Raw genomic sequence first — 12,456 nt, forward strand, 5'->3', positions numbered from 1 at the left:
CCCCCCCCCCCAATGCCCAACCCAGAAAAAATTTAAGTTTTTTTTAAAAAAATATTTTCAATTTCAAAAAAAAGTTTCTCCTCTAATAAAAATGAAAGATATTTCTCAAAACATTTTTCATTCAAATTAATCAAATACTAAAAATCTTTCCAAAAAATATTTTTTACTTACCACCCAACATGAAAGAATAAGTCAAAACTCTACTTATTTTTCAAGAAACCATTATCCTTCCTACCAAACACCCATCATTTAAAAGTTAATTTTGGAACAACAAAATACATTACTCCATAGATAGTCACCATTAGTAATTTGTACCTTCCGTTCTTATCTACTTGTCACTTGTCAGATTAATTTTTACATATCCCAGATATTAATATAAAAAATATTTTTATTAAATCACCATTATTATTTTTTTAATATCATTTTATTACTTTGTTCATTCACCACAATAAGCAGAGTAAGGGTAAAACTATAGAAAAAAAAGAGGAGGATTGATTCTCAACTATCTCACGTAATATAATTTTTTGTTTATCTACATTGCGATACAATAAGTATTTTGAATCATTTTTTGTAATGAATATAACAAAGTAAAATAAAACATCATCCAATTCATTATTTTTGAATAGCTATGCAAGTGGTACCAGAGAAGTTAGTTCTGCTTTATCAACGATAATAGCGAGGGACGGAAAATTATTTTATCCTTAATTAGAGATTTCGTATTCAAGCCCTATAATATATTGAAATTGCCTTTGATACAAAATATTTACCTTCAAATACGAATTCTTTAACATAAATTTAGATACACGAACATCAAATGAAAAAAAAAAGTTCTTTTTTATCTTTAATGAGAAAAATAAATAAAAAGGTAATGGATAATTAACTTTAATGAATTATTGATTTCTCATTGATTTTCATTCCTCCAAACATAAAATCGAATTTTTTGTCACATTTTATTAAAATCATAGATCAAAGTACAAAAAAACATATTTTTTTTCATCTATACCTATTTCTAGTCATGTAAAATTTTTCTATCATTGTTGATAGATTCTTGTTTTTCACATGTACAGTATCCACCCAAGCATATTCCAGTGCCTCTCTTAATGGGGACACTGCAATAAACTACACAATCCTGATTAGTCTTACATGGTGGTCCAAAAGCATCTACACGTTGCAAACCTAGAAAACATATAAAAAGAGTCGAGTTAAAATTCATAAATCACGTTAGAATAAGAACAGTTCGATGCACGAAGCATCAACAACAAATGTATATGTATTATAAGAGAGAGATATACCAATTGAGAGGAGAATCACAAACACCAAAGAGAACAAAGTGAATGAAGCTTTGCTCATAGCCATATCTTAATTAGAGAGTATTAGTGACTAATAATGAAGAGAAACTCTAATTTGATTTGTAGAAAACATTGCAACCCCTATTGAGATATATATAGTGTAGAAAAGGTGATTAAAATCTCTATAATTGGTCAAAAATGGAAAATAAGTTAATTAGAGGTAATTCTATCAGGATTAACTAGCCAAAAAAAAATTGAAAGGAACACTAAAAGCTTAAGTCATATAATTCATTTTGTGATAGAATTCATTGAATAAAGACACTAAATGATAGATTTACTTTTTAAATGTTTATTTAATAGTGGATTTATATAATTTAGTTTGACTGGATTTACCTGGAAAAAGAATTCATACTGAAATTATTATATTTTTTCAGCGGAAAAAAGTCAAAAATACCTTAAAACTATAGAAAAAGGTTCAAAAATATCCTCCATCCATCTTTTGGTCTAAATCTATCCTTCTACCTATTTTTTTGACTTAAAAATATCCTTCCATTAACCTTTTAGCTCATTTATATCCTTAAAACTAACAATCCTATCTTTATTTTTATTTTTTTAAAAAAATATATTTATTATTTATGATTCTCCTCATTGGATGAAATAAAATCTCCATATCAATTAGATTTCCTGCCATAATTTATCTAAGCCAAAAAGAATATACCTCTTAAAGATCTCAATTATTTTTAACTAGTTAACATGTTCGCGCTTCGTGCGATCGTAACAACTATTTTGAAAATAATATCTTTTATAAATAAGCACGTACTAAAAAAAAATGCTCAATACTTAGTAAAAGTTATAAAATATTTATAATAATTGTTTCAATTTATAAGATATTATTTTTGTATTATTTTGTTAGGTTGAAAAGAACATGTTTTATATATTGGAAAAAATGTTAATTTAATTTTCTATTTGCCGTGGATCATCAAATGAAACGTAAATAATCTCTCCTCCTCGTTTTTTAAAAGTATGGATGCTTATTTTTATATAAGGAACTACTGAACATCGACCTTTTTAAATATAAGTATTCAATATGATTTATTTAACAAAAAAACATACTTGTTAGGTACATAATCTTTTATGAAATTTTTTATTTTAAAAAATATTATGCAAGTTAAAATATGAAAATTATTAAAAAGCATGTCAATAGTAATACAAAGGAAAGAACGACTACTATTTTAATCAAACAAAATATAAATGTAAAAAATCATAACAATAAAATTGAAAAGCAATAAATATTAATATTTCAACAAACAACTCTAACACAAAATTATAGTCATTTTTATTTGTTTTAATTATCAAAGAATAATTATACAAATAATAAATAGTGAATATTTTAACTTTTGTGGAGTTATCAAACTCACTAAATGTATAATTATTTAGAAAAAATCACAATTTAAATAATGACAAAAAAGCAAAGAATGGTAGAAAAAGAATAAGTAGGACTTTTAGTATATAAGAGTTTCTGTTACTGTTTGTTTTTATATCATATTGAAATTATTTATAATTTATTTCGTCTTCACACAAATTAAAAAAAGTTTACCTTTATTTACTCAATATATTTCACTAAAATAATACTTCAATTCATTTTAGTGTGTATTTTGTATGTTTTGTTGTGGTCATTTTATTTAATTACTAAAAAATTAGAAAATAAAAAAAATAATTTTATTATTTAAAAAAAAACTTTAAAAATCTCGAGTTTTAATAAATAATACATACTCCCTCTATTTTAAAATAAGTAAAATTGTTGAGTCTTTTTTCATAGTTCAAAATAAGTGAATTGTTTCAAATTTAAGAGAGATGTTGAAAAATTCTTCAATTTTTGCCCTCATTTACAATGTTAAATAATTATAAAAGAAATGAATTTTTAAATACAGAATATGTATATAACGGCATCAGGAAAATAAATCATTTATTTTAAAAGTTAATTAGAATGCTTATTTATAAAATAGATAAATAACTTAATTTTGAGTAAATTTAATATATGATGCAAATGAAAAAAAATGGAAAGAAGTCTTAAAACACTGATAAAGAATTAATTAAAAAGGAATTGAGGAGATATGTTTATTTAGCAAAAATATAAATAGATAAAAAGAATTGTAAGTCGTGAGATGGATCAACCCGCTAATAAAAAAACAAAGCAAGATAGTAGTATTTCCTTATTAATTTTTTTTAAAAAAAATTAGAGTAATGTCTTGTAACTAAAAGTTTACGACCACAAATAAAGAAAAAACATATGTTTCCATGAAAATGTTCTACGTGCAAATCTTGAATAGTTGATGTGCAAATGATAGACTAAAATGTAAAATCCATTATATTTTGGTAAAACTAAATGTAGAGGTAATAAATAGAATCGTAAAAGGAGTTGAGGAGATATGTCATTTAAGTAGAAAAAGTGAATAAACAAAGGCTTTTGTAATTTATGAGGTGTAATTAGTTGTAATAAACATCGTAATTTTTTTAGTTATCAAACAAATTAATTAATGAAGAGAGTAAATTTATTTTTTCGATTTCATAATCAATTTAAACAAATATCAATTTTCTCTATAACTTAAGTAAATATGTTCATTGTAATTGAATATTGGCATAAAAAACTTGGTTCATTCTGAAAATTTTCACTAAATTAGAAGAATTAAATGTTTTGTGAAATTTGAGTCCCACAATTATATATATATAAACTAATTTTACATAAATGTTAACAAATACTAAACAAAAACTTAGTGGAAGGGATCTCATCTCCTTTTTAGTCAATTCAAAATCCACAAAAGAAAGAAATGTATTATATCATCTAAATTAGAATGAAAAGAAGTGGATAAAGTAAAACAAAAGATGATGAAATATTCTTGATCGAAAAATTATATCACATTAACATGTTATATAAATATCATATATTGATGTATAATAAGGATCGTATATCCAAAAGACAGAAGTTTATATAATAAAAATATCAAAAGTTTTCTTTAAGCAACAAAATAATCCGCGGAAGATCATGTTGCCCTTGATACAAAAAGTGTGGCTTGTAATATAATCTTGTTCTTGAAGGGTACATATCTTGATAGATAAATAATTAATTAAAATATTATATATATAAGCAACAATAACTTTTACTTTTTCAAATTTTACTCTAACCAACTCTTGATGAATCTCGCACCGCCGTTAAACTTTCTTCTTCATTTTGATAACTTGTAGCAAATCAATTTTTGATCGTCTCTTTTGACGAATCTTACACCACCTTTAAACTTTTTTCTTCATCTTGATAAACTTTTGCTTGACTATTGTAACACAGGAAGAAATTTTTAAAAATATATCTATTTTAATCTTCATAAAGCTGAAAAACAAAAAAAAAACTATTAACAATATGAAGTTGGAGAAAATAGAAATGGACATGCAACAACACCACAGATGACTGTTATTTATAGATAAGAATTAAGTAGAAGGAAATTGAGAAGACATCTTATTTAATTAGAGAATTCAAATAGAGTTTTTTTTTTTGTAACTTTCATGTGATATAATTATATGTAATGAATATAATTGTATTTATTATTTTTTTAATAAATCGATTAATGAAAAACATGAATGAAAAAACTCGAAAAAGGAAGAAAATAGAAATGGACATGCAACAGCACTATAGATGATTGTTATTTATAGATGAGAATTAAGTAGAAGGAAGTTGAGAAGACATCTTATTTAATTAGAGAATTCAAATAGATAGAGTTTTTCTTTTTTTTGTAACTTTCATGTGATATAATTATATGTAATGAATATGATTGTATTTTTTTTTTTTAATAAATTGATTAATGAAAAACATAAACGAAAAAACTCAAAAAAGAGAGAAAAAGATGAATAGTTTTCTAGGTCATTGAAAGGTATCATATCACCTTATTTATATCTAGCTTTATATTATATAAATTTTTTTTATATTTATAAGTAATATACATTTTATATAAATTAAACTAAATAATAAGATAAAATATTTAAAATATTTTTCTTTCGTAATTTTCATTAAAAGAAGGACAAAAAATTTAAAAAATTGTTTTTTTATTAATTGAATTAAAGAGGTATGAATTATGAATAATTACTCTTTGTAAGTTGGCATGTGAAGAGTCTTTGTTGTAAATGTTTTTCCATTAATATAATACTTGTTGTATAAATTAAATAATGACTTTTACAATAAACTAATTAATTTAAACAACAAAGAAAAGCCAAGAAAATGAGAAAAAAGATAAATACACGTGTAGATTATAGAGATGTGTCACATCACCTTATTTATAATTTTCCTTTATATTATATTAAGATACGATTGAAATTAAGATTTTATAAAAAAAAATCTAATAGTTTTTTTAATACTTTTTGTAGTTTTTTTTAATTCCGACTCCTCCCAATTATTTTTTCTATTTTTCCTAAGTTATTACGTGAATTGAATACACTTGGCAGTAGGTAATAACAACTATGGTTTAATCAATTACAATAGAATTTTAATACAATATAAATAATTAATATATCATAAAAAATTAATAATATTATGATCATAATAATATTATCTTATCCATAATATATTATATTTTTTCTCTCTTTTCCAGTTTTTATTTTTCCTACAGGCCACGACCTACAAAATCTATTTGTTCTTCTTTTAGTGAGTTGTTGAAAAGATTATTAGTCAAAAAAAATAAATGATTAGTTTTATTAAAAAAAATAGACTTTGCTTAGGATATATGACAATATAATATGTCCCTGTATCGAAAATATTTTTTAAAAAAAACTATAGAAAATAGAAATTATTAAATTTAAAAAAAATTATTTTTTTTAATCTCAAAAAGATATATTGTTTTGATTTGGATAAATTATGTAAAAAATTAATAGAAGTGAACTTTTATGTCATTTAAAAAGAAAATGACACATAATAAGTATTTTTTAATAAAAGAGAGAATTGTTAGTTGCAAGGGTATAAGTGAGCCAAAAATATTGATGGAAGGGTAATGGTAGACCAAAAAAATGAGTTGAAGGGTATTTTCAGATCAAAAGATAAATGAAGGATATTTTTAGACCTTTACATGTAGTTTAGGAGTATTTTTGGCCCTTTTTCGTTGCTAGGGACAATAGCAAAAGAAAGTATTTGCTTGACATTTTTTATGACGTTGCTGCTTTAAACGATTAACGAATTGTTTAACATGTGAATGAAATTTACAATTTTTATATATTAGCAAACTTCATTCATTCAAACTGATAGTAATTAGTGGCGTAGTCACATGGACATCCTTCGTCGGAAAAAAAGAGAGCATATATACAAGTCAAATGATATACGAAATGATTAAATAACATATTTTTTTGATATCCTTAACATAACAAGTTACTATTTCTGAACACCCTTTAAAAAATTTCTGACTCTACCACTGATAATAATATATCTGATCATTAATCCGACCTATTCTAATGATCATTAATCCGACCTATTCTAACCAAAACCCTATTTTTCGACTCGTAAAATATTCTTATATTTTCTTCTATTAATAAGTGAAATTAACACTTTGCAGACAACACCCTATCGATACGTGTGTTTTACCTGCTAGCTAACTCTCTTAATTTCAAGGAGAATTTCATTTGTAGCTAGAAATATTGTGGTCACATGATTCCATTATTTATTTCTTTCGTTTCAAACTTGATTTCAATATTTAGTAGTGTGATATTTCGATAATTATAATTTGTTCAATTTTAAATTTAGAATAGTGAATCATGACTTTTGAAAATTAATTTGATATAGTTTGATATTTTTCAATTTAATTTTAATTTAGTGCTATGGTAATTGGTAATTATAACTTCTTTCGGTTTAGAATTTTCAGCTTATATATGCTCATAAATAGAGAATTGTGGCTTTTAAAAATTAATTTGATAATAATTTGATATTTTAAAGTTTAATTCAGTATAGCAATGTGATAAATAGATAATTACAATTTTTTCAATTTCAACTTATATATACTCATAAAATAAAGAATTATATCATACATGCTAACACATTTCACACAGAAGTGTATATTCAATAATAAGTAGGAATAACTTCCTTTGCTACTCAATTACACACAAAATATATTAAATCAAGATTAAAAAAACTATATAAATTGATATACAAAAATATTATTAGTTAAACCTAAAAGACACTATATACATTGAGATAAAAATATCAAATATAATTTACAATAATTTTTGTATTATTATCAAAATATAGCTTAAATATGACTTCACCCGTTCCATTTTATCATTTTACGTTTTCAATAATTGATAAATTAAAATTATATTAATTTAATATTTTAAAATTAAAAAAATGCAATTGTTATGAATACAAACAATTCATATCATGTTAATTTATGTTTTTGATTTAGTTGATTAAAATCAGACCAAATCAGATTTTGTTGACTTCTAAAATTTATAATCAAAGTAGATACTTTTTTTCTTATTTGACTTGATTTGTTTTTTTGAGTTTATATGAACACTCATGATTATAATGATAATGAATATCGATTTAAAATAACAAAAAAAAAAGTAGGATGCCATTGTAATTTTTGTAATGACATAATATGTAAACATGACCCTTAATTTGACATCAGTTAATAAATGACAACTATAACATTTAATATTGGGTGTGCATAAGTAAACATTTAAACTTACATAAAATTGAACAAATAGACACATTCGTCATACATGACATCTACATGACAATTGTGTCCTACATGATATCTTATGTGTATTATATCACATAGAACTTGTGTGTCTACTTATTTAATTTTATACAAATTTAATGTTTACATATACACACTCAAAATTATAAAATATAAATTTCTGTTAAAGCCAAATTAGCAGTCATGTTTAGATATTATATCTTTTGTAATTCATGAATCCTACATCAGTATCTTTTTGAAGCCCCAACTAATTCTATTTGACTTTACATCATATAAGACATATCAAATTTCTATTAGATTCTTTTCTTAATTTTCAGACTTAAGTTAAAAATCTTTAGTTAAATAAAATAAAAATTCACATGTGATTCACATAGTTTGATTCTTAAATTTAATGTTTACTCAATAGCGGGACTAATTGATTTATTACATATTCTCTTGATTAGAAAAATTTAAAAAAAAACAACGAATCAACCCAGGTAAAAATAAATAAATTCCTTTGAACTTACTAAAAAATTACTTGAATCTTTAACTGATTTTTTATATTTATTTAATTTGTGGTTGTCAGTTTGTGTCGATCACGATCCCAAAATTTTGAAATATAGTTTAAAAAGTTGATTTTGAAACAACAAAATTACTCCACAGTTAGTTGCCAATAATTTGTGAGTTCGGAGCCTAAAAAGTATAAAATATTAATAAAAATTCAAAACGGTATATAAAATTTTATATTAACCAAAACGGTAAAATCGCTGGAACAACAACGATTTACTCCACACGAAAAAGCAAAATCGCTGCTACTGCAGCGATTTTGCAAAATGTGATTTTTTAAAAAAAATAAATTCAAATCACTACCATGGCAGCGTTTTTCAATTTTTTTTTTAAAAAAATTGCAGCGATTTTTATTTTTTTAAAAAACAAAATTGAAAATCGCTGTCTAGGTAGCGATTTGATTTTTTTTTAAAAAAAAAATCACATTCTGCAAAATCGCTGCAGTAGCAGCGATTTTACTTTTTCCGGTGGAATAAATCGCTGTTGTTCCAGAGATTTTGCCGTCTTGGTTAATATAAAATTTTATATACCGTTTTGAAATTTTTGTTAATATTTTATATCCTTTAGGCTCTAAAGTCAATAATTTATGCCCTCCATTCTTTATCTATTTGTCATATTAATTTTTCGCACATCCCTTATATTAATGTAAAACACCACATTTAGTAGAGTAAGGGTAAAACTAAGGAAAAAGAGAGAAACAATTCTCAACTATCTATCTATCTATTATTATTATTATTTTAATTATATTGGGATACAATAAGTATTTTAAATCAATTTTTTTTTTTGACATGAATATAACAAAGTAAAATAGAACATGATCATCCAATTCATTATCTTGAATAGCTACGTAAGTGGTATTAATATTGTGGTGAAGCGAAAAATGTAATTATTTTTTTTAATTAGAGATTTATATTCAAAACTCTATTGGATATACCAAATTCATTTGATAAAGAAATATTTTGCCTTCCACTGCAATTTTTTAAAAATAAGAATTCAGATAAAATTGAGCCTTAATACATGAACATCAAATGAAAATAAAAAAGGATCAAGTTTTGCTTTATCTTTAATAACAAGAAATTAAGATGGTAATGAATAATTAACTTTGATGAATCATTATTTTCTCATCGATTTTCATCCTCCAGACGTAATTAAAAAAATATCAGATCAAAATCCGAATTTCTTGTCACATTTTATTCAAATCATAGATCAAAGTAAAGAAACAAACAAGAAGCAGATTCTCTATTACTAGTCATGTAAAAATTTCCTAGCATTGCTGATAGATTCTTTTTTCTGACACGTACAATGTCCATCAAAGCATATTCCAGTGCCTCTAATAATAGGAACACTGCAGTAAAGTACACAATCCTTATTAGTCTTACATGCTGGTCCAGAAGCATCCACACTTTGCAAACCTATAAAACATACAAAAAGACTTAAGTTGAAATTCAAAATCACGATAAAAGAAGGACAATTCGATACACAAATCATCAGAAACAAGCTTGTGTATTATATAATAGAGAGAGATTTATATATATATATATATATATATATATATATACCAATTACGATAAGACTAACAATCACTAAGGAGAACATAGTGTATGAAGGTTTGCTCATAGCCATGTCTTAATTAGAGTGTATTGGTGATTAATTATGAAGAAAAACTCTATTTTGATTTGTACCTTGTCCTTAACCCATATATATATATATATTAGTGAATACAAGGTAATTTCTGGATTAACTATCCAAAAAAGGAAATATATTAGTGAATACAAGGTAATTGCTGGATTAACTATCCAAAAAAAAAGAAAGATGGAAGGTGAATTAAAAGCTTATAAGGAATGTAATTTATTATGTTATAGATTCAACTCATATCATTTTAGTGTAATCTATATACCACAAAAAAGTGTGGGAAAGTAGCTTATAAAATATTTGACTAATAGACGACTGCATATATAAATTAATTTGAATGTATTTACTTGGAAAAAAAAGCCCAAACACAAATCCTACTTTTTTTAGTGCAATAGCTAAAGAAAGTGCTTGCTTGATTTTTTTTTTAAAAAATGATTACTGAACTATTTAAAATATGTGCTTAAAATAATCATATATATATATATATATATAAAAGATCATTAAAATTGAAAAGTACTGTATTCGATTATGTTTTAAAGAAGTCACGTTTGTGTTTTTAAAGCCAATTTTTTTCTTTTAAAAAAATATTGACCATAAACCTGTTATGTAATTGTAAAATTCCTTTATATATATATAATATACTCAAACAAATGAAGGATAAAAAACATTGGTTTATACAGATAAAAAACCAATTGTCATGACTCATGAGCGCAAAAGATTCATATGTTATTTTGATTTAATTTTTTGGTTATATTCGATTAAAAACAAAAAATTTTAGTTTTTGTGTTTGCTGTGAAAATTTTAATCATGATAATATAATGAACTTCGAACTAAAATAAAAGAAAATTTTAGGAATTCATGAGTATTTGACTATAGTTTAATGACTTATTGCTAAAACATTAAGGAATATAAATGATTTTTTTTACCCATTAAAATGATTACATATTCACAAGATTTTTTTTTATTTTTTTATTTTTAATTGAAATAATCTTTTAATTAGAAAATTAAGCCCTGTTCTAGATTCATATCTTATAATTAGTCAAAATGATAAAACACCACAAAATATCAGTGACTAAACTATTAATGATTTTCTTCAAACAAATTAAAACATCGTCTCCCACGCTTATTTTATTTTTAATTTTTACCTAGTTAAATGATACATGTATTTCTTAATCTAGTTATTGTAATTTATTTATTGATTGAAATAGAAGTTCTCAATTCTAATCTATTAATTCAATTTGAATTCAGGAGAATGAACTTCATGTTAGAATTTTTTCTAATATAAAATTACAGTTAAAATAAAGAAATCAAATTCGAATCATATGATTTGATCCCAAAATTTAATAGGCGTTTAGCCATGTGATATCATATCACAGCATTCTCTTAATTGAAAACATTAAAAGAAAAAACAAACAAATCAACCAGTGTATTATCAGTGAAGATGAAACTAAGCTGCTGCTTAAACACATAAAACACCTAAATCTTTAACTCCTTTTTTTAAAAAAATATTATTTATTTAATTTGTGATTGTCACTTTCTGTCATGATCCCAAATTTTGAAAATATAATTAAAAAGTTAATTTTGGGACAACAAAATCTATCACTCCGTAGCCAGTGACCAACTCACCATCCCTTCTATAAATTTAAAATATTTTATTAAATTAACCTTGTTAATTTTTTATATCATTTTATTCCTTTTTTCTTTCACCACATTTAATATAGTAAGGATAAAACTGAAAAATAATAAATCAATTTCTCTTGGTTTTCGAAAGACAATAATTAAGTATTCTTTTATTAATAATAAAGTGTTCGAGCCTACTCAACTATTTCATGTAATATTTTTAGTTTACCTATATTGGTATACAATAATATTTTTTTGTAATGAATATAACAAGTAAATGAAATTACGATGGAATGATAAATGTTTTCTTTTATTTTTTCAATTAGAGGTCTTAGTATTTGATATTTTCTGACACAAAACTAAATACAATCGAGCTTATGAAAATTTAAAAAATAATACTGGTAAAGTTTAGCTTTTTTGAGAGGTTGAAACAAAGTGCAAACAGAAAAGTCAACAAAGGACTTAATAGGAAGTTTAGTTTGTCGGCAAATATAATTAAAGTTTGATTTATCTAGAAAACTATGATAAATTCATTAAATTAATGCTTATGAGGTCCATTGTACTTATGATTATTAGGGCTTCTCTTTTCTTAGCAATGTGTGGTCCTAACTATTTTTCTCAAAGCCTAATTGACTCCCTACCTT

General features: G+C 23.9%; 1 long non-coding RNA gene across 1 annotated transcript; it reads right to left on the bottom strand.

Moving 5' to 3' along the window:
• Positions 1 to 881: 881 nt before the first annotated feature.
• Positions 882 to 1,395, bottom strand: LOC107010836. Its single transcript, XR_001455755.2, has 2 exons — positions 1,293 to 1,395; positions 882 to 1,176 (listed from the first exon to the last, which is right to left on the bottom strand). It is a non-coding gene; the product is annotated as an uncharacterized LOC107010836 (long non-coding RNA).
• Positions 1,396 to 12,456: the final 11,061 nt, after the last annotated feature.

Source organism: Solanum pennellii, chromosome 2 (genome assembly GCF_001406875.1).
Source record: "Solanum pennellii chromosome 2, SPENNV200".
NCBI lineage: Eukaryota > Viridiplantae > Streptophyta > Magnoliopsida > Solanales > Solanaceae > Solanum > Solanum pennellii.